The sequence below is a fragment of the Polypterus senegalus genome, chromosome 9 (assembly GCF_016835505.1).
Source record: "Polypterus senegalus isolate Bchr_013 chromosome 9, ASM1683550v1, whole genome shotgun sequence".
Taxonomy (NCBI): domain Eukaryota; kingdom Metazoa; phylum Chordata; class Cladistia; order Polypteriformes; family Polypteridae; genus Polypterus; species Polypterus senegalus.
In genome coordinates, this window is record NC_053162.1 from 118,685,737 (window position 1) to 118,706,311 (window position 20,575).

Genomic DNA, 20,575 nt, shown 5'->3' on the forward strand with positions numbered 1-20,575 from the left:
ATATATATATACATCCATTCATTTTCTAACCCGCTGAATCCGAATAGGGTCACGGGATATAGATATAGATATATTTGTAAGTATAAGCACATGCACAAGCCGTTGTTTGCTATAATTAATTAACTTCGTATACCATACAAACCATCGAGTTTAAAGACAACCCTGTGAGGCAGGAAGTGCCTCTTATGGTTGGGGAACAAATCTTCAGCCAATCGTGCGACACGATGCTCCCTTAAACCAATCGCAATTGAGGCAGGTGCCTTCGTCACAGGTGCGCCTCTCAACCTTTACAAGGCATGTATTAAATAGGGCTGGTGACCTCACATGCGCACAAGCTCGAGCTCGAGCAGACTTGCTACTAAAGTAAGGTATTTTTTTTATTTTATTTTATTATAATAATCCCCCTTGGGAATTACAATTCTTACACTAATGCACGCACTAACTAAACGCTCCGCACCTTTCCCAATTGTTAAGTGCAGGGCTAAAGAGACGCACAGCGTCCTCCAGCAACCCTGACTTGTCGCCGGTGTCCCTCTGCATAAACATGCCAAAGTTAAAAATGGTTGCGAAAGCGCACCCCTTACTTCAACGATTTAAACAGATAAGTGCTTTGACTTTTTATTCTGCAAAAGTCGACTTTAACCTATTCTTAGGACTTTTTCCCCTTTAAATGGTAATCTCTGGTAGGGGAATTGCCACACGGTGGTGCAGTGATTGACGGTGCAGCTTCATGGATCCAGTGTCAGGGATTCAAATCCAGGACCTAATCCATTTTAACAGATTACTTTATTATTTTTGGGATCTTTTCTAATACTGATCAGTATTAGAAACTCGAACTCGATAAAGTACTTTCAATAACAATAGGACAGACGTTTCTGTGACAAAGGTGTTTTTGTTTTTAATTTCTGTTATTTATATGCTGTCTTTTTTTTGCAGTTCTACAATGAGGCTTCTGTTTTCTATGTGAGAAACAGGACTAAGGTAAATCATAATCTAAATGAATCAAGGTAAAGAATGGTCAGAATATTTGATGGAGCACTGTTGTGTTTGCTTATCCATAGAGGATATTTCTATGTTATAATTCAACTTATTTTTTCTCATTTTTATTTGTACTTTACTACATTTCATTTTGATCCTAATTCCACCCATACGTTTGCTTTTGTAGGAGGATGGACAGACTTTCCAAAGTTTACTCCCCACTCCGCATAATTTGCAATTTTTTTTTCTCAGGTTCATCTTGCAGATTTTAGACTATATTACTGTTAGAACAGGAAATGGTTCTTGTATGGGAAATATTTTAACCTTTGCAGCTGACAGATCTCAGGCCTAAGCCTGAAATTCTAATCATGCTGAAGAGGATCACAATATATTCTGGGAAAACTGAAAGGAAAAGCAGGATTTAGGTAATTTATTTAGTTGGAAGAATAGCTGTAGGGCTCTTAGTTTGTAATAATGATTTAGTAACATTTTTGTGTTTGGAGAAACTGCCCTGCTAGCAGAAATAATGGCAGGTGTGTTACTTATTTTGTATAAGAAAAGATGGTGAATTATTGTTGCCTTTAATTAGACTTTTTTTCCCCCCAAAAAAGAGCTTCCTCAGTTTGACTGAAATAGACATTTTCATGGAGCTTTTAATTTGGGTACTGAGTCTCTGACACTTTTGGAAGGAACTCAACTCAGTTACAAAAATGGACACTTGCAGGGAGTCTTTCAGTAACTGAAATTGACACTTAGATAGATACTTTATTACTTTCATGGGGCTGTCTGTTTCTGGTTAGATGCTGGACATTTGGCAAAGAACCCTCTCCCCCAAGCATGAAGTCTTTCTTTTAATTTATGATTAAGGATATATAATTTGTAACTAAGGAACTGGAGAACCTAGAGTCTTGCTGATATGAAGACTTAACTCAACCAGGCTGTATAATTCTTTGTATTGCCTATATTTGCAGTATTGCACCCATACTTGCAGGGATAGGCTTGGCTCAAGACAAAGGATGGTTTATATGCAAGTAGATATCCATATAAATAATTTGATACTATCCGTATGTATGGTGTTTGCGTCAATACCCCGTATGTATGGTGTTTGCGTCAATACCCTGTATGTATGGTGTTTGTGTAAAGACCTCGACTCAATACAAGTTAGAACCATTGAATGGGACTCTGCCTCTGTAATTAGAACATAATGTGGCAAACACGGACGCAGTATTACATGATTGGCTAAGAATGTTCAAATGCTTCAGTGATGCCACTGGACGGCCGAGTATAGTAAGTCGGTATTGGTTCGAGCAGATAACAGTAAGTTACGTTGGTTTTTGGAATGTTGGTTTATTGGGGCCTACTTTCCAGGACTAACATTGTCGACTGACTTCAATTCTTCGAGAGCTGTGTTACCGTAAGTAACTTAGAATGTATCGCCATTTGCTTGGTACGTCGAAATCTATCTTTGGGTAGTTTGGTTTTGGCATCTGTCCTTCTGACATTTATTGGCAAACTGAGTAATGACGGCTGGGTATTAACAACGGTCACTGTTTAAAAATTTTAGCCGATCTGAGATCTAAAATGACCACGGCAACATAATTACTCCGACTCTGATTAGAGTCGTAAAATACGGTTTGTTTTGAAAATTTGTTTGCCTGAAAAAATCAAATGAGGTGCACTGAAGAGCTGAGTTCACGTCTCTTAGCCCCATTTAAACAGGAAGCTCTTCATTACATCGGCTGAAAAGGTCTATTTTAAGTACAAATCAGTGCCATGATAACAAAATCATTTCAAGGACTTAAAAAAACAATTCTTTGCAGAGAAAGTATGGATTTCACAAACGTAGAATTTGTAACCCGATTCGATCGGGCTTCCAGTCGCTAGTAGTTTTTAAATTAACATTTAAACTCGGTGTCTATGACTGAATTCCTCTTACTGTGGCTAAGAGATAAATTGTCACTTCTTTGTCTAGCTATGGTCCCTTAAGAAAATGCTTTTGAGAAGCCCTGTATTGATGGTAAAACTGGGTTGAAATAGGTTTTGAAGCAAAGGCATTCCCAGTCAGCAAGCAGCCTGCCATTAAAGATGCCTAGGATTAAATATATAAAGTACAACAGGAACAATAAAATGGGTATAAGGTTACAAGTAAGACTTTTACAGCTGGTTTTGACATTTTTGTTCCTATCTTCCATTATCAAAAGAACCCAAAAGGTTATGTGTAATTGTTCCCTATGGTGCATCTGATAACACAATAAAATAGTTCTTCAGACTCCGTTGACTCAAAATTATAAAAGTAGCATATTTATCAAGAAGCATTGAAAGGACAGAAACAATCATAGTCAAATAAAATATTAACAAAAAACAAAATCTAACCTGCTTCATTATTTCTGTATTATAAAGAATTGAAAACTATGGACAAAATAGGTGACAACTGTAAACTGTTTAATAGTTAGAAAACCTCCTGTTCAGTAGAACCTATAGCCTCTGTTTTAAAATTCCACTTGCCTAACATACTTTTGAAAAGTGACTTCAATAGGCATGCCAAATAAAAGCTGTGTAACTTAAACTCAATGAACAAAAAAATACAAAACACCCATTTCCTTCAATTTTAAATATCTTTAAAATATTTTGACCTAAGAATAGCTGTATGAGTTCTTTGTGAAACAACAAGTTGTGGGATCTTAACCTCCAAAGTTTTTTTTTTACCAGTGTTTGGGACTGGAGACATTACTATATGATTAAGTCTAGCTGATAACTTGGTAGGTGCTATAATCAGGCTGGTTGGCACCCTGCCCAGGATTAGTTCCTGCCTTGTGCCCTGTGTTGGCTGGGATTGGCTCTAGCAGACCCCCGTGACCCTGTGTTTGGATTCAGCAGGTTGGATGGATGGATGGATGGATGGATATTATCAGGCTACCTGGAGGCTGATTAACAGTAATAGGAAACTGTTGCACAGATTTACATCTTCCATAGACTTTACATTCATAATCAGCTTGTCAGAAATGAATGGTTCCATCTTCTGCCTGGGAGGGCATACTGAAAGTTACTTACTCCCCCACTTCTGGTATCCAGTGTGGTTCTCCTACAATGTTACTAGCATACACGATCTCTAAGGGCCAAAGCCCCAACAGGATTCCTTCATCCCGTTTCCCCTTGCTTCAGATGCATGTTACCATGGAATTCTGAGTAGAAGAAATCAAGTTCAGAAGTCCGCCATTTGTGTATTGATAACTCTGCACAGCTATTCCATGTGGAACAATTGGACACAATGTGCTGACCTAGTAAAAATCTTGTGAAGCATGTCTACTAGTTATCTGCTATGATTTTTCTTAAAGCATGCTTTATTTATACCATTTGCTGTGCTTCTCCATTTGAGAATGAGTTATAGAGGGCTGTTGTTCAATGCCATATCCCATTTGTTTAAGTGAATTCTGAAGATGTAAATGTTGTAGCATTGTCCAAGGCAATAAAATATGATCTTTTGTGTTGTTAAAATATGGTGCAAGGTATTGTTTGAAATGTTAGCAGAAATGGAGTGCAGAAGAGATGCAAGTGTGTCGCATTATAGAAGCTTTTTTTTTTTTTCTCAAATTGGTTCAGCAAAATCAGTGTGTCATCTAGACCAAGTCTTTGTTGGCCATTCCCAGGGCTGCAGTGAAGCTCTTAATAGTGCATGCCCTGACAGTTGGCATGTAGTAAAATGCTTTAGAGAATCCCTGTCCGTTATGGGATGACTAAATACCTCTGGTTGTGTAGTCCGACAGTAACTCATGACTACAGCAAAATTGATAACAATGATTATGCTGTGCATTCAGTCTGCCTTGCTGACAAAAGAAATACATACCTTAGTGCTTAATTGTGTTGAAATCAGACACACTGTCACCACTCCTTTTCATTTACTAGAGTTTGTTTGTCTCTAATTGACTAAAGCTTAGTAGTCAAGTTGCAGTTGATATCACTTTTGATTTGTTTCTGTTTTCCTCTCCAACCCAACATTAGAAGTTTGTTCAACTGGTGAGTACACACAGTAGCAGAAATGTAACTGATTTCTCAATGTTTGCTAACATATTGACTGTACCTACTGCAATGGGGGAAGGTACCATATGGCCTCTCTCACACCTAGGATTACAGCAATGAAGCCAATCGTATCAAAATTGTATGTTTATTAAAAATAATGCAAACAAGGTATAACCAGAGAGAAGATAAAACACTTGTAAAAACTAAAACAACATTTAGTTGGGATGACTTGCTCACCTAAAATTACACTGTCTTTCACATGCAGCTTTTGTCTTTTCAGATTGACAATTTCTTCTTTGGACAAACACAGCAATTTTCAAATCTCATAAAGAGAAAGTTTATTCAAATAAGGCTTGTGATATGCTCAAGATACTTGTTTCTCTGGTGAAAATCAGAATGTACCTAGAACACTTTCTATAAAATGGATTTAATCTGGACACTTTTGTTAATGGTTTATGTATCCGTGAAGCACCTTGTAAACTCCAGGAAAGTGAACTGATTTTTCTAATCTAAAGTGTCAAATGAGACTTATTTATTGTTTTGTTTTTTTTTTTTTGTTTGTTTTATTGTGGTTTTCCTTATTTTTCCTAATATAAAAAAGGATTGATTTTTGATTAATAATGAAAAGTTTCAAAACTTCAACTCTCCCTGTCTTTCTTCCACTTTTTCTTTCTCTCTCATAGCTCTGGTGTTTTCTTTAAAATTTTAACCTTTTACTGTATTTTTTTTTTTTTTTGTTTATTTCGCCTTATACAATTTCTTGTATTAGGAATTTGTTAGTTTTCACATACTCCTTGGGGTCAGAGCGCAGGATCAGCTATTGTACAGCGCCCCTGGAGCAATTACAGGTTAAGGCTCTTGCTCAAGGGCCCAGCAGAGTAGGATCTCTTTTGGTAGTGACTGGGATTTGAACAGGCAACCTTCTGGATACCAAAACCGATCCTTAGCCTCAGAGCCACCACTCTGCCCTGTCTCTAACCTTATTTAGGTGTTCCTGCTTCTTTGAGGTCTCAGGTGTCCCTATCAGCTTCCCAACCAACATTTTAGAGAGAAAGTACTTGCTTCCTAATGGTCTTCCCATTCATAAGGAAAACTGGCCACAGTCTGCCCAGATAGTGACACTTTGCTGCAACTTGTTAGTCATAAAAGGAATGTTATCAGTCCTCCTACATAACCCCATGATTGTTGCATTTCTGAGGCACCAGGTATATGTACAAGGCTTACCATCCTATTTCCCTTATACACCATTGCTTTCTCACTTTACAAATTTTAACTTTCCCTGCCAGTGTGGATATTTGGGATTTTCCAATGGTCTTTGTGATGTCAGCTGTGAACCAGGCACCCCCTTCCAGGACTTCACCTGATGTATAGCAGTCCTGTTGTTACAGAGATCAGAAAAAAAGTTTATAAAAACATTTGAAACAATATGATCATAAATTTGCCCAAATGCTGCTTTCTTACTATGTCTTCTGTTTTTCTTTGTCACAAGTTACCCAAGAATCATGTTGCCACTCTGCGGCAGCCTGAGTTTTCTCAATGAAGGTAAAGTTTTGTGTGTTTTTCCCACTAATTGCTGATATACTGTAGGTTTGCCACACTAGACCTAAAAAGTAGGATGTTTACCATGTTGCTCTTTTTAATGCAGGGAGCTCAGAGATTACTCATAAGAGCTGACATGGATTCAGTCTACCCAAGAAGGAGGCTTAAAATTCATTCATGTCAGTTAGAGTGAAAAAATTATGCTTTGGCTTTCTTCAACAAAATTATAAAGAACTGTACTCAATGCATACAATGCAATACCTGGCTCCTTTATCACAAACCAACATTCTATAGGTAATGGTGAATATTTCACAAGCTCTGTTCCACTTTACATTGAACTGTGAGTGGTATTCTGAGAATAACTACATTCTGTCCATAGAAAACCTGCTGGTGTTTTGAAGTTGCGTAAAGCCATGAATATGAATTTTACTACACTTTTATTATGCTTTTCTTTCATTGAAGTTATTGTAGTTAACCCAGCAGAGTTATTGTTGTTCAGTATAAAGCCATCTTTTAAGGAAAAAAACACATTTTCTTCTACAGTAAAACATACTATAGTTTTTTTGTCTAGTCATCATTATATAACTGTATTACTGGTTACCAGATTAGCTATAGTTCCTGAAATCAGAAAGCTAAGTGCTTCTTGGACATGTATCATATTTTTTTTTTTTACATTTTAGATTTTTTGTTAGCAACAATCCCTTATTGGTACTGCCAATAACTGGTGAGTTGCACACAAAGCTTTTCATTTTATATGCTGCTTACCTCTGTCTCCTCCCATCTGATTGTGTATCTAGGCTAACTAACTAACTATGTGGTAATTAAGCAATTGAGGTGTGAGGAAAATAAATAACATACCCTTTGCTTTGTATTTGAGCATTCTCCAAAACTAGATTCATGAATTACTGCATCTTGTGTTTTTGTGATGTGTAATTTTTGATTACTGTCTTGTTTCAACATTTCAGATAGTTTGGCTTTCTTTCAGTCAGTCTGCCTTTTATTCAGCCGTTGCTTATGATTAAATTGCTTTTTCATGGACCTTATGAAAATAGTTTTATCTTTCACTTCTTTCAAGAATAAGAATGCAATTTCTCCTTTCTTAATATTCTCGGTAGAATATTCAACACTCATTTCTTAGTTTGGTCTGCAAAACTAGAGAAACCAAGATTGCCTTATGTCTTAGTTCATTAGTATAAACAGTGATCTTAATTTTTTTTAGAAGTGAAGAGACTCTATGTATTTTTTTTCACCTTCTTTGACAATTGGAACAGCCCACCTTCTTTGTATATGTCTTTAAACTTCAGAGGCAAAGCTATCCTTTTTCTAATAGGACATAATATATAATTACAAAAATGGTAAATAATTTTGCTGACACTTAATTATACAAATCCATTATAAATCAGCTATGACAGCCTATAAACATCTCTTTAAATGTACTATTGACAATTATCAAAAATAAAACTCTTGAAATATGCTTGTCTTTTTTTAATCATATTACAAACTCTTAACAGTTTTTCTCAACTTATTTAAAAGACTTCCCAAAACAACTGCTGTTCCTTATCCTCTGCCATATGACCTTCCTTGTAAACTCATCTGCACTCTTCTTCTCCCTGCTACTGTTTTGCTTTTCTTTGTCGTTGCTACAATACTCCCATCAGACATTTTAGGTGCAAATGTTTTATTCTTGGTTACTTTTATAGTAAATAGCGAGCTGACAATTTGGTGAACTAATTGGCAAACAACATTTGTTTAAATAACTAATTACCTAAATGATCTGCTGGCAGTCTTTAAAGAAATAGCATGATTTCACTTGATAGAGTGTCGGATACAAATGAGAGTTGTGCTCAAAGATTAGAACTTTTCCATGTGTTTTAGATCATTGAGCTTGCATTTTTGTTTTTTTGTAGAGAAAAGCCAAGCAAAATGACACCTTTTATTGGCTAACTAAAAAGACTACAATATGCAATTTTTTTCAAATACCCAACAACCTTAATTTTAGTTTGTAGAGTTTACTTATACTGAATTGCCTGTTGTATAAATGATTTATTTACAGCACTGTCATTAGGAAACTTCTTGATTGAAGATTAGTCTTTTGCTGCCCTCTACGGTTCATGAATTATATCTGGGTTCATTTAATTTTTATTCCTTCATTTTATGACAACACTGTAAAGTGGATTCTTATCAACAAAATGTATAAAATGTATACATCCATCCATTTTCCAACCCGCTGAATCCTAACCACAGGGTCACGGGGGGTCTGCTGGAGCCAATCCCAGCCAACACAGGGCAGAAGGCAGGAATCAATCCCGGGCAGGGTGCCAACCCACTGCAGGACACACACCCCCACACACTAGGGACAGTTTAGAATCGCCAATCCACCTAACCTTATATGTATTTTTTAATTTTATTCAGAAACAGAATACTATATTCCTAAAAAGAAATCTGAGTTAGATGCTGGAAAAGAGTTGCCTGCATTATGATGAATTAATCTAGTACTTTTATATTTTCAAATTCTGCAATAAGAAAGCTTTTCACCACATTTTCAGTAATTAATATTTCAAATTTTTTGCTAGTTATTATTTTTCAGTTTTCCTTTTGACAAAACCAAATCAACCAAAATACTCACAGAAATATGCTTCCCTCAATCCTGCATTACATGTGAAACATTTTTAAACCTGTTTCACTGCTCCTTGACTGTCTCTACACTTAAAAGCTTATCCCAGTGTATCCTACTTAGACATTGTTGCATCTGGTCAAAATTAGCCCAACCAAAGTTCAACTTAACAATTCTAGTCTGTCCATCTGCATTCTCTGAATTCATTGTCGTAATCTTCTTTATTTGGTTTGCACAATGCTGTATACTGTATACCCTGCCGTTCTTTCTTATATTCAGTGAGTGCCTTGAGCATGGGAAAGGCCTTATATAAATAAAATGTATTATTATCATTAAATACTGAGAATTGCATTACATTATGGGCACTTGACCCTAGTGGTTCAATCACCTCTACACCATCAATTCTATCTTGATTATTACAAAATACTAAATGTTTACCAAGACAAAACATCACATTTTATAGAAAGATGAGCTAATTTACAAATTGATAGTATTTCTACTTGAGTATTCTATAATTAAGGGCAGGAAACTTGAAAAACAAATAAAAATGGATGCTTTGCTTTTTGACTAAAGGAACCTTCACTGTTGAGTTGAAAATAGCATTCTATGGCAAATAATAAAGGCATTGAGATTGATAAGTAACTAGTTTACTGGGCTAGAAACGGAGAGCTAGACCACCTCAATACTGAGACAAGCATGAATATCAATTAGGAGGGCACAGATGACACCAAAAAACCTGAGTAGCAAATCAAAGGGCTGTACACACTTGACTAGATTTTATGTAGCAAGCCAGACCTTAGTTTGATTTTTAAGCAGGCAAGCTGCATCTCTCGGAAGATAAGGCATTAAAACTGTTCGGCTACGATGAGGCCAAAAAACTCATCTGCTGATGAATCCTGTTCAGTGCCAGTTACTGTCAGCAGCTCCATAGCCTTAAAGAGTTCAATAAATGAAGCTGTCACTAAAGAGTGATGTAACAACTGCAGTGGTGTGACATTAACAAAACAGCAATGGCTGAGAAAATGGGATTTAATGACCCAGCAGATATAGGATAGACACACACCCAGTCCACTGAGAGAAAAGCTGCACATTTTGGCAGGCAGTGCCACTGAGGAATACTGTTGGCTAAACATGCTACCTAGAATATTAATCTATCCAGGTCTCTATGAGCAACCTGTTTAACTGTTTTTCCAAAGAATGAGGGAAGTTTAACATTTGTGTGAATTTAAATGAAAGAGAACTAGGAGATGATGCAACTCAAGATTTGTGCCCAGATTTTTTGCCAGAAGCCAAAATTAAACCTAAGAATCACAGTTAGTAAGAGCAAAGCTAAAGTCAAAAACCTGGAAAAAAAATCAAAGGAAAAAGAGAAAAGACAAAATGGTCAGTCAGTCATTGTCCAACCTGCTGTATCCTAACACAGGGTCACGGGGTTCTGCTGGAGCCAATCCCAGCCAACACAGGGCACAAGGCAGGAACAAACCCCGGGCAGGGTGCCAGCCCACCGCAGTGCACGCGCGCATGCACACACTAGGGACAATTTAGGATCGCCAATGCACCTAACCTGCATGTCTTTGGACTGTGGGAGGAAACCGGAGCACCGGAGAAAACACACACAGACACGGGGAGATCATGCAAACTCAACGCAGGGAGGACCCGGGAAGAGACAAAATGGTGTCGCTGTAAAATGTAAATACTGTTTAAACCTTAAGGTTCAAAAAACGCAAAAACAAACCTCAGATTCAGAATCTGTATACTAAAACCCTACAATATAGTATAATTAGCCAGAAACTCTGCTAGAATTTGTACAAGCAATTCTTGAAAATCACAGATCATGGCAGAATTCTGTATCTAGGAAGTGCACCCATTACTATGTATTGACAATTCACAGAATGTAAATTTAGTTTTCTCCTGCACATTTTAAACACTTTAAAAGGGGAGAACTAGATTTTCCAAAAGCATAGTCATGTGATGCCACTCAATCTAAATGAGCATGTCCAAGTTCTTCCTGTAAATATTAATTCTCATTTCAGGGGAAATGTGGAAGTCACTAAGTCTTGCACTGTGGTAGCATATAATAACACAAAGTGTGTTGATCATGGAGGATCAAGCAACAAAAGTAACAAAAGAAAATTGCTTAAAGAAATACACTTCTATTGTCCCAATTAAACATTGGGCCATACATTGGTGACCATTTCAAAACATTTAACATGAAGAATGTGTACTAAACCTGCATCAATACATCAGTTGACACTAGGCATACCTTCTATTGTATTTATGCTGATGCTTTAGTATTTTTGTTTCTGGTATGCATAATACTTTTTTTCTTTTTAGAAAGCATTCAGAGGTTTGGCTTGTTTTTCCTGGGGTAAGCACAACACTAAGAATACTACCAAAATCATAACAATAAACAAAACCAAGTCCTGACAATATGGTTCATCTTCAGGCAAGAAGTCTGTTTTATAGTATGGCTGACGAGGTGAAAAGACTGCCCAGTTGTCCTAGTCATGCTGTGGTCTTCTTGCCATGTTAACACTACCCAGATGACTGAGAAGGAAAACCACCATTTGGTGGAGATGACTGAAAAGCAGGATGACCACATCTTGGCTGGGGTGGCAGGTCTGAAAAGGTCAAAAAGAAGGCAAGTAAAATTTAGTGAAACTCACATTTTGAACCACAGGGAACAGTAGTAAGTGGGTCATCCAGGAGCCGCCTTCTTAGAAATCCAGTACAGAATTGAGGCTCTCAGGCTTCAGCTCGGCACACTGTCGATGATACGAGCAATAGCTCCAAAGCACCCTCTCCATGGGTTGCGGCAGACTCTGGCAAAATCATAAAGACAGAAACGGTAGGCCCAGGTAGGGCAACAGAGACATACAGTAATCCTCAGACATAGGCTGGCCAGCCAAAAACACTGGTGGCCCCGACTGCAAGGCAAAAATGGGCCTAAATATAACATTAATTATAGCATTTAAGGGGAAAAGATTACACCAACGAGCATGTGTAAAAAAAGTAAATCTACTTGTTGCAAGGAATCGCACAAGAAGCTTAATTTGGCTTAAACCAAGTTACTTGAAAAACTTTTTTTTTTACTTTTGAGGAGATCATTGTTGTGAGTCCCCAACATATGTTTCAAAAACTGAAAACAAAGCATATACAAATACAAATACTTATTATTGCATAAAAATAGGCACCCCTTATTACATGCTTTTGTTTATAGCTCATAAAATGCCAGCATATTAGCATCTGAACCCTTCTTGACTATTTACTAATACACCTGTTCTAGACATGTGCAGCCAGAACTTTTATTTAGTAATTGCTTCCATTAATTTACATGTGATGCATGTTAAGATTGCTAGCCAATAAGTTACTTGGATCAACCCACTTTTCATACAGTGGGATATTTGCTGGTCTTTAGGAGATTCCCTAGTATGCAGAGTGTTTTTTTAAAAATGTGTCAAGGGTGGTGACCTGTTCATGTATGAGCAGGCGATCCTCCTTGTGTTGAGCTACAGCTGTGCCAGTTTCTTGGCTGTCTTCTTTCACTAATCTGATGCTGCAAAAAGTGTCCCAGATATGGATTTCAGCTTTGAGACTTTCCCTTCTCTGCAATCTGCTTAGCCCTTTACCTGAACAGTGTTGCCACCAGTCCTGCTTCACACTACTCTCCTAGTGTCAGTGGCAGCCTGATCTACAACACATTTCCCTACCTCCATGAGCCATAAAAGTCCTGGTGGTGACCACATACTCAGGCCAATGGGACTTAGCAGATGGAGAAACTATAAAATGACCTGTACACTTTGACTGACATACAGCCAGTTTGGCGTATGGCCAAATAGTAAGTCGGAGCAGGACTTTATTTCCAGTCTTGACCTGCAGTTGTCTAAGTCAATAGCAAATATACAAATACCAAAGGAATAACTGGATGTTTACCCCTAAGAGGATGATGATTAGATGATGCAATTTGTTAAGCCAATCTACTCCTGAAGGTAACCAATTTAAAAAGAAATCCCACTGGCTATAACTTATTCCTTCTATGGTTTGACCCTCTTTAACCCTGTTTGCTTGCATATTTGTAATTATATACTTAATAATGGAAATAGTTTATTTTTCCCTTATATAAATCTCAGTAATTTGTTGCTGTAATCTTTTCCATAATTTAATAGGTTCCAGATATAGCAGTTAAGCACCTTTAATAGATAATGACCAATACCAAATCTGTTCTTTTGTTAAAATGACAGTTTGATTCCCTTCTACCCAACAGATATCAGTGTGTCATCAGGGATTGTTTGGCATCCTGTCCAGGTCAAGTACTGATCCCTTGCCAGGAAGGGAGGCCAGAAGTATACAAGGATCCGAGGAGTTGACCTCTAGTACTGTTAAAATCCAAAGAGTGTCTGATTTAACAGAACATGTCAGAGAACTGAGCGTAAATGGAGATAAATTAAATTGATAGTCCATATGAAATACTGAATTCTAAAATAACTGAATATAACAACATAGTCTGCCTTGAGAAGCAGTCCTATTTCTCTAAAATTATAAATGATAATGCTGGTAGTCCAAGAATTTTATTCTTAACTATTGATCATCTTCTAAACTCGTGACGGCAAACCTATGACATGCATGCATGGGTGACGTGCCAGCATTCACCAAGACCCAAGTTACCAAAGAAATTGAATTGAACAAAAAAATATAAGACCCTGCACCACCCAGAGCTTAAAACGGATTCTCACAACCTGTATCAGCACATTTGTTATTACAGCAGCCGCACAGTTCAGTTGACTTCAGCACTAGAAGCTCATTTTCATGGAGCAAGTGCAATTTCTGGAACTGCAGGCTCCAAAATGAGTGCACTATGAGCATTTGTGTGAAATCTGCTTTTATGTTTGTTGCTCGCGTGAAGTGCATTGAATTATTTTTTGCCTGGAGCCAGTTCAACATGTATGGAAGCTCTGAACTACACTGAAAAAAAAATTATGAAATGACCCTTCTACATTTGTGATGTTTTCACATGCATATGAGATATGTACGCAATAAGGGTTATCCCAGACTTTTTTTTTTTCATTGTGTGGTTCAGAGCTTCCCTAAACAACACTGCTGCACACAACAATTCTGTCTTTATAGAGTCTGCAATGTCAAGTGCTGACATTATTTTCTCTCGGTGGTTTCGCTTCAGCAAAGGGCAAGTAGTCTGCATTTCTAAGCCTGTGCTGTTTTACATTTCCCTCAACTGTCCCTCTTAATCAATCGTAAAACTGACTTTTTGCATTCTTTTACAAGACCTTATTCTCAGTGGTAAACAACATTAAAATGGACAAAACAAACTGTCTGACAAATGAAGTTAGTACTGCTTGTTTGGGCATGAAGTGCAAAAAAATACCTACTTTCAATTTCAGATTCATCTATTAAAACCCAGCAACAAAGAAGCCATTAATTGATCAAATCAAAAGCAATGTGTTTCATATTTTTTTCAGTTCAATTCAAAATTATTATTACAATTAGGGTAATTTTTAATGTACATATAATATTCTCTATTGTGAGTCACTGATTTATCTTTTACTTTTTTAATACATAACACACATGATTGGGCTGAATCTTTTTTTTTTTTTTTAAATAAATGGATATGTAAAGAATTGTTTGTCTTTTGTTTAGCGGGGTCTACATGCCAGCATAGTCAACTTAGGCATTTTCAGAATTTAACATGCTGAGCCCAAAAGGTTTTGCGATCACTGTTCTAAACCCAGCTCACTCAATGGAATGCCTCTTGTGAGGCTTTCACTATATTTTTTAAACACAAAATTAATGACATTAGAAATAACTTTGGGTGAGATTTACTATATTAATTGGACTAAATCCCAGTATTCCATTTTAAGCAAGTTAAATTATTTCACCGGAATAGTTTTACTCAAACTACATAGAGTAATTTCTCAATTGAAACCCTCCACCTCCGTTCTTGACCCAATACCAACTGCCTTTTTTAAAGAAGTTGTTGTGCTAATTGATAGTGTACTGAACTCATTAGATACAAGATATTTTACTGAGTGTCCTAAGACTGCAGTTGTCAAACTCTAGCTTAAGAAAAATAATCTTGACTCCTCTGTTTTTGACAATTTTAGACTAATATCTGACCTACTTTTAAGTAAAATTCTAGAAAAGGCAGTCATTACGTAGCTAAATTATTACTTAAATAAACATTCTATTGTGGACAAGCTTCAGTCTGGTTTTAGAACAAATTACAGTACAGAAACTGCACTGGATAAATGACTTGCAGATTAACGTGGACAGAGGCCATATATCTGTTCTTTTTCTCATAGACTTGAGTGCAATATTTGACACCATTGATCACAGTATTCTTATAAATCGCCTTAGTCAATGGGTAGACCTCTCCAGCAACGTCTTAAATTTGTTAGTTGTGGTTATTATACTTTGGAGAGCCATGATATTTTTTTTAAGGATCTATTCTGTGTCTACTGCTCTTTTCAATCTATAGTGCTTTTAGATAATCCTACCTAATGGAAGCAAACGTGAGCTACCACAGCTATGCAGATGACACACAGCTGTATTTATCAATAGCGCCTAATGACCCTGACACTCTTGGCTAGGGAATCCATTCCTGGGAATTTGGGAATCCTGTATATCATTCCTGGGAGTCCCGGGGATGACACAGTGCATGGGCATCTCGCATGTGAATGGTTTTAGAACGACCAACACTTACTTTTAATAAAACTACTGCAATATGTTGACACCAATAAAAGACTAACCTTATCTACAAGCAGTTCATGCTGTTATATAAGTACATGTATCTAGCTCAGGGGTGCCCACACTTTTTCGGCTTGCGAACTACTTTTAAAATGACCAGGTCAAAATGATCTACCTACATTTAAAAATTATATATATATATATATATATATATATATAGTATATATATATATATATATATATAAAACGTAGTTTTACTGTCAAATAATGCAAAGAGTATGCGACACGTGTTTCACCCTAATTCTGGGTTCATGAGAAAAAAAAAATAAATACATTTTTTTTTTTAATGTAACGCAATCTACCTGCAGTACCTTTCCAATCTACTGGTCGATCGCGATCGATGTATTGGGTATCCCGATCTAGTTATTTGCGGTAATAAGAGCACAGAAAGCACAATGTGTCCAGCATGCGGTCGTCCAGCCGAGAGTGCACCTTCGTGCAGATTACGCCAGCTGCTGAGAAAGCACGCTCTGCCTTCACTGAAGTAGGCGGCACAGTCATCAGATACTGATACACTTGTTCTAAACAACGCCTGTGCTTGCCATTGCTCTGAAAAACTGCCATTTCAGCTTTTACTGATGCATCCAGTTTCTTATCATTCTGTGATGGCAAGTTTCTTGGCACAGATAATGTGGAAGCAACAGACTGACGCATTGTAATTTCAAGTTGCTGCTCAAAGCTGTTGTTGTCTGACAAATGTCAGTGAAGTCTGCCCCGTCCCAGCATTCGTGAGATGCAGAGTACAGATTCCTTCCAGTTCACTGTGCTCAGTCTTAGTGGGAGCCGGGAGACTGAAGACTGCTGCTGGTCTGTTGTTGACTGAATTAATCGGCAACACACTCCACAATGGGCCAAAAAACTGTACCACTTAATTATTTTCAACTATAACCCTGTTATTTCTTGAATGATTTTTATATGCTATATATATGAGCTTGGCTGTTCCCGGTTTCCCGGAATTACAGCAGTTTCATTCCGGGGAATGAATAATGTCCAGGAATCTGGGAGCCCGGGAATGGATTCCCTACTCTTGGCTGTCCGTGTTTTACTTGTATTTCCAAATGGATGAGCAGTAGCTTTGTTAAATTAAAGGAGAAAACAGAAATATTGGTTATTGGCAAAAATGGATATAGTGTAGGTATTAGAAATAAACTTGATCTTTTAGGCTTAAAAGTCAAGTCGGAGGTAAAGAATTTAGGGGTAACTATTGACTGACCAAAATTTGAAATCACATATTAGAGTATTAGAACTGCACTTTTTACTTAAGGAATATTGCTAATGTTGGACCTCTTATAACTTTGCAAGATGCTAAAAAATTAGTCCATGTGAATGTTTTCAGCCAACTGAATTACTGCAATGCATTCCTTACATTAAAACATTAATCAGTTGCAGTTAGTACAGAATGCCAGAATCTTAACTAGAAAACACTAGTTACCCATGTCATTTAGATTTGACCTTAAATATGTTTTCAAAGCCTTAAATAATCTCACCCCATCCTGTATTTTGGAATGTCTGTCCCTTACATTCCAATTGTAACCTCACATCCTCAAATGAAGGTCTGCTTATAATTCCAAGAGCCAACCTGAAAAGAAGTGGTGAGGCTGGCTTTTACTGTCATGCACCTAAAATTTGAAATAATTTATCTTTGGAAATTCAGGATAATACTGTAGAACAATTTAAGAAACTGCTAAAACCCCATTATTTTACAATGGCTTTTTCACAGCTACATTTTAGTTTTATCCTAATTAGACTATATGGGTACTGAAGCATAATTTTCCTCTTCGTTTTGCAATTCTGTACTAATCTGTACTATTTTCTGCGGTCTTTTCTAGTTCTTCTACAGTGGCGATCTGCACCCCCACCTGATTAAGGTACCATGCTGCCCCCTGCATTTATGGATTAAATGGCTGGCATCCCAGATGTCCACATGATCATCATCAACTTCTTCCACGTGAAGCCTGAAAATCATGAGAAGTTCCCTTTCATTTATTAGGAATCCATCAGGAGCCAAAGCAGACCCAGAGAAACTCCAACTATTGCTACAACCTCCGCATATACTGTTGTGGATCCTAAGTCAGCTTCAGGTGATGTTAACAAGAGTGCAAACTACAGCTAATGCACAGATAAAAGCAATAGAGGAGTATCTGTGCTGTCTGGAAAAATGATGGTACTTGCAAAAGATTTGGCTGTACGTGCCCTGTGCAGTAAATATAGGACTTCAGAGTGCAGGGGTCCCGGACAGCAGTGCGGAGAACCAAGTAGCACTGAATCTTACACATGATCAGAATATAGAAGAGCAGAATTCTAATTTAACCATGCCTGATCATTCCCCACATTAAATGGGGAGACAAATGTGATAATCGGGTTATACCCAACAAAGGGTACATGGTAGCCACAGTACACAACTCTTTCTAGTCACATGACAAGATGTCTCCAACCCTCTTGTCCAGTATAAGTGGTGGTAAATGGGAAAGAGATGGAGCAACTGTAAAGGAAAAGGCAATGCCTCTACAGCAGGAACAAAGGGCAGTATCTCCTTTTATTCCAATAGGGATGATTTGAATGCTTCAGTCATTCTTCCTCCTTTTGGGCAGGTTTGCCCTTTTGCAGGAGTGGCTGCTGAACCATAAAAGGCTCAGCTGGGGTAAGTTTCATCAGGGATTTTGGTGTCCCGACCAGCTAAAATAATGATCTCTTGCCAGGAAGGAAGGCTAGAAGTATGCAGGGATCTGAGAAGTTGACCTTCCTGGAGCCTATACTCCCCCGATACACTAGATGGCAGCATTCTTGTCTTATTGCCTCTGCTTTTCAACACACAGGCATGATGGGCAATGTAGTCCTGTCCAACAGTATGATGGTACACTAGAACTACTTCCAGGGGGAACTGCAGTAAGAAACCATCTCTGCCTTCTAGAGGCTTCTGCTTGACACAGAAATACTTCAATCAGAATGTAGACAGACATTGGAAGTACTCCCAGGATCCAGTTTAAAAGGACCATTCTGCTTGGCCTCTGAGTCAGAGCTGGGAGGAAGGAAGGCAACACTTGCAGAAGTAAGGTGGATGGAGATTGAGAGAGAAAGAGAGACCAAAGAGCAAGCATTTTTACTGTGTTTTGGCTGTGATAGTTGTCTTCTTAAGAGCTGTGTGGAATAAAGTTCTTTTATGGGACCAGAGTGTTGACCGGTCTTCTGTATCTGGGGTTTGGAGCCTCGGTAGTGGCCTCTACTATTCACACTAGTTATGTTAGCTTGGCAAAGGCTACCTGGTCCTATATTTCATACAATATATAAACACACCATTCTCTAATACCATTGGACAGGAAGCTATAGCATTTACTTCAAAGACTTCAAAAGTTAATGCTTTATGCTTTCAAGTAGATTCTCCCCAGTCAAATTATGTACAGGAATACCTAGAGATAAAGTTCTCATACAAATAAAACTTGTATTGTCCCTTCTATTGCACATATTCCTTACATCAAAATCACCCTGTTGATTTTTCCAGCCATAGTCAGTACTAGGTTCCCACCATTGGTTTCCACTAAAGATGCTCTGTATCTTTGCTGGACAGTAGGTGTTAGTCTTCCGTTCACAAGACATCAAGCATTAATACAAGATATTGACTTTTTTCAATGGTACATTTGAATTGCAAGGGTCATACCTAAGCTTCTTTACTGATGTTAAAAAATCTTCTCCAGCAGCTAGGATCTTTGCTTTGCATCTGGGCTTTCCAATTAACAAACATCTGCTGCGGTATAATTACTACTTTGTTTAGTTGCTGTAACAATGTGTTGTAAAACTACAGTATTTTTCATGTTACTTTGGAAGGCTAGTTGGAGGGTTTTACTAACATTTGGTTCCTAGGAAGACAATGTTAATCATCTGTTCTGTACTGCCACCAGCAGTTTTTAGTTTGTTATATATATCTTCTAGGCCAGAGTTTCACATTTGAATGTAAATTGTCCTTATTCCAAAAACACTATTAATTGTCTCTCATATGTTTCTTGTTTATTTCTTTAAATTATTTTCAGCAAATTACCCAGCATTGTCTATAAGGCAGCAGATCCCTCACACTTAGTCCCGTTAACACTAAAACCTGTACCGTACTCTGTAATGTTAACATCATCTGCCAATAATCTCTTAGACTGTCCCTATCTGGCATACACATCAACCAAATCCTAAAAATATTAGCATTAAAATGAAGGGTCCTCTGGTGGAAGTCTTATAGTGCTAGCATTATATGAAGGAATCCCTGGTGGCATATAGGTGTAATGTTTTGTCTCCAAAAGTAACTGTGCATTCCCCATTTACCCTTGTAGCAGTAGATACAAGAGTGAGGGGCTAGATTCAGACATACAGTTGTGCTTGAAAGTTTGTGAACCCTTTAGAATTTTCAATATTTCTACATAAATATGACCTAAAACATCATCAGATTTTCACTCAAGTCCTAAAAGTAGATAAAGAGAAACCAGTTAAACAAATGAGACAAAAATATTATACTTGGTCATTTATTTATTATGGAAAATAATCGAATATTACATATTTGTGAGTGGCAAAAGCATATGAACATTTGCTTTCAGTATCTGGTGTGACCCCCTTTTGCAGCAATAACTGCAACTAAACGTTTCCGGCAACTTTTGATCATTCCTGCACTCCGGCTTGGAGGAATTTTAG

General features: G+C 37.4%; 1 long non-coding RNA gene across 1 annotated transcript; it reads left to right on the forward strand.

The window, feature by feature from the left end:
- Window positions 1–279: 279 nt before the first annotated feature.
- Window positions 280–20,278, forward strand: LOC120535664. The gene is made up of 3 exons (XR_005634958.1): window positions 280–363; window positions 937–981; window positions 17,737–20,278. It is a non-coding gene; the product is annotated as an uncharacterized LOC120535664 (long non-coding RNA).
- Window positions 20,279–20,575: the final 297 nt, after the last annotated feature.